The sequence below is a fragment of the Monopterus albus genome, unplaced genomic scaffold, assembly GCF_001952655.1.
Source record: "Monopterus albus unplaced genomic scaffold, M_albus_1.0 scaffold95.1, whole genome shotgun sequence".
In the NCBI taxonomy this organism is placed as follows: Eukaryota; Metazoa; Chordata; class Actinopteri; order Synbranchiformes; family Synbranchidae; genus Monopterus; species Monopterus albus.
In genome coordinates this window covers 1,199,092-1,202,870 of record NW_018127975.1, presented here as the reverse complement: position 1 = coordinate 1,202,870, position 3,779 = coordinate 1,199,092, and the positions used below count along the sequence as shown (strand labels likewise).

The 3,779-nt window shown below is 42.5% G+C and overlaps 1 protein-coding gene across 1 annotated transcript in view; it reads left to right on the top strand.

The window, feature by feature from the left end:
* The first annotated feature begins 2,210 nt into the window (after positions 1–2,210).
* Positions 2,211–3,779, top strand: part of LOC109965076 (leucine-rich repeat-containing protein 4C-like) — a 39,163-nt gene continuing 37,594 nt past the window's right edge. The window contains exon 1 of the mRNA XM_020608817.1: positions 2,211–3,470. The gene's annotated coding sequence lies outside the window, so the exon portion shown is untranslated. The remainder of the gene's footprint in view (positions 3,471–3,779) is intronic.

Genomic DNA, 3,779 nt, shown 5'->3' with positions numbered 1-3,779 from the left:
TTACATTGTCCACCAAATGAAGGCCTTATTACTCATTTTGCCATGTCATGACAAATCAGTTCGCAAATGGTGTGTTTGTCACTGTATGTCGACATCTGTTATGTTTAACCAGACCGCAATGTTTTGTAGCTGACAAACAGTAGATAAGTGCCTTTTGTTGTTCTTGTTATCAACTTTTTCCTATTTATTGTTAGGTAATAAACAGACATGTATACCGAAAAGAGCACTCTGATTAATCCTTACCCCGACCCCCCCACCCCCGGTGGCAGCCTGATGCTCATTGTAATAAAGCTTACTTGATCAAATGGAAAAGAAAAACTAGATAACTGTTTTGATGATCTATCTAATGTGATGGTATTGATACTGAGTGTATCAGTAAAATGTTTACAAACAACATATTTTTCAACCCAAATATCTGATCTTGCAGCACAAGATCCACATGCACTGACTACAGAATTATTTGCTGTTATAGTTTGGTTGTACATAAACATTGTTTCTAGAAGATAGGGTAGAACCTAAGGCTCCCCCTGGAGCCTCAAATGGCACCTTGACACTGGTGGCAGTGGGGCGGTGGAGGATGAAGTTACAAAGCTGCATACACTGCAACGACAGCATAGGTACAATGATTTAGATATCCTCTCAGCAAAGATGATCACTGGCTGACAGGAGTTCCCATACACCGAATGCTGTGAAGGGATGAGGTGACAGAAGGGCGGAGCTTGTGATGACAAAATGAGGCTGCTAACACTTGTCTCCCAGCTTGAACTTACACTAAAAGCTTCATTATTTTGATAATAAAGGAGTCGATCAACGGAAGATGAATCAGAACTCAGCTATTTTAGACACAGTAGCAGTACTGACTGGCACGTAGGTCCACCTTGAACTATCTCAACAACAGCTGTGGGAATTGTTGTGAAATTTTGTCGACACATGTCCTGCATGTTCCACACTACTGACTGACTTCAATGAACCCCTGACTTCTCATCGGGTCAGAATTTTCAATTTGTCCAGCACTTTGATTTATCTAACAGTTTGATTTACTTTATGACAACTGCTACTGCCTCACAGAGCCACTATGCCGCTATAGCACTGCTGTTGACTGTTCATCAAGAAATGCAAAAAAAGAAATTATGTGTTCTGATTTGTACAAATATTTTTTTGGTTCAACTCATTTGGTGCTTTGACAATGATGGAGATGTGCTAATCTAAAATATATGACCAAAATCCTCCTTTGGTGTTTATCAAATGATCTGGTGACAGTTAAGGCCACAGCACATGAGTCATCTCATTTTTATAATCATCAAATTATTCAGCGACCCATTCATGCCCTCAAAACATTGAAACATTGAGCCTGTCCTTTCATGATTCTCTTTATACAAGCATGTTTCCTACTACACATTTGTGGAGTGATTACAGTGATTATTCATTAAGATCTCACTCATCTTTAATTAGATTACAGTAATATATAAATGGGATCAATATGTATGTTTCCATTACAGTTGATTTGCATTCATCATTATTCTTTGTCTCTGACTTTTTGTCTCATAGTGCACCAGGAGCCACTCTATCACATGGGTGACTTGCAGGCCATTATGTCATCTAATGAGGCAGACTGGTCATCTCAGATCAAATGAATGCATGCTCACTTGTCTATGTGCACCTCTGCAACTCACTCATCCCCCTTACTACCGATCTACATGCTGGTCTGTGCAGTGGAAGTTCTCCCATTACATTTATATCCCATTGCCAGTAAAGGCTGTCAGTAAGTACTGTAGGTTTCAGGCAGTGCAGACGTGGCCGAGGCTATTTTGTTTGTTTCTGGCACTACTTTTTAAAGGAATAAATTGGTCGCACTTAAACATGCTCACTGAATATAGCAGGTGGAGAAATAATGGAGTCCAAGTAAGCCCAGAGCATTAATCATGATTTCTTTTGTAGCTGTTTTTCACAGAGTAGACACATGCGCATATCTTATCTGTGCTTTTAATGTGGAGGAGAACCGATAAGACCTCTGCATGAATGTGTTGAAGGTGAATTTATTTGAGGATGCTGAATGTGGAAAGGGTCCGGTTTAAATGATTGGATAGCGACTAACGCCTGTAGGTGGCAACCATACCTCATCAACAACTGAATCACACAAGTACGCGTACTCTCTCTCACACACACACACACACACATACACACACACACACACACACACACACAAACCGTCACTCCGAGACATCAGATCTGGGCTTGATGCGTTAATGCTATTGATCTCTGATAATTAACGAGGACTGAGTGATTTCAACGGGCAGCTGGATGCGCTGGGAAAGTGGTCAAAGATAAAGTGGCCCCTGAGCGACACAGGAGCACTCACGCCTACACACGCGTGCACCTACCTACTCTTGGCGACACACACACATACACGTGACTCGCACACGCGCGCGCAGAGGATCTGTGCCTGGAGACCGTGATTTCAACGTGCTCGCTATTCAAGTCATGGACCGCAGCGAGCGGGGGAACCATTAGGAGCCGGTGGCGAAAAGCCCCTTTATTTGCAACACACGGATGATGCTGCTGCCTCCACACCACAAGGGTCGGACACATTCTCCCTGACAAGCGGAAATATTAGGCTTCTAATAGCTGCGCTTATGTAATCAATAAACCGGATTGCTTTGGGGAAAATATCGCATCTCATGGAACCTTCCTATCTTACCTGACAGAAAATACTGTATGCCATATTTAAATTTTTGGAGCAGCCTATGGCAACCCATTAGTCCTGATGCGACGCATGTGATGGTTGCAGTGGAACAGACATCCTTAATCACATCCGATAGGTGTTTTTACGTTTTTTCTTCTTCTTCTCCCTTTTTAAGGACGCTTTTGTCTGCGCTGCCCTTGTCAACAATGTTGTAAATGGGTGATTGTCAATTGTCATTTCTCTACTGTTCTTGTTAATTTGTTCTGAGAAAATGATACGCGCAAAAACGCAGCCAGAGAGCCAAACCAAAAATAATCAATCTACTTTGGTTTGTTGTTTGAGTCGAATTTGATCTGACGATTTTTCAAAGGGGGAAACAACCGGTGAGAGATTTTTTTTTTTGGACTGTGACTTGTTTAGGAGGAAAGGGCCCGTACAGATTCGATCCCCAATCAAAAACTCTGCAGGATTTCCTCCTCCTCAGTCCAGAGGAATATCTCTAAGTCAAGGGACTACTGCTGGTCCTCTGAGGGTTTTCATCGCGGTCATTACATACAAGGGAATGGTGGCCGCACAGCAGATCCACGCAACTCTCTGTAAATGTTTGGCATTTTTTTGCAGGCGAGCATTGTGACTTGTGATCGAGAGAGACGCGGACTGCAGCAGCCTCGAATCCCTTTCACATGGAGATCCGTGCAACGGTCGTACTGCAAATCTCGAAAACGGGGACCAGGGCCCTGCTGACTTTTCCTGCAATGCTCTCAGCCTCATTTATTCAAGAAAATGCGTAAGTACTTCACTAAATTCAGTTTATATGAGCCCATTCGGCGTGATATGCTGCTTTATATTCCCATGTAGACCGATTATTCATCGCCATTTAACCCGTGATTTATGGTTGGCTCACAGACTTCAATGTAAAAAAAACCAAAACACTTTTCCCATGTTTTGCTGTGTCCATTTTTCATCTTTATAGGTAGGTTATGACAGCTGTCGCATCTTCCTTTGTGTGTGAGCGATCCTGTATGTTTCTGAATGTGTGTAGACTAGAGGGAGAGATAAAGATAGTGATAAAGATAGGGACAGAAAAGGGGGTTGG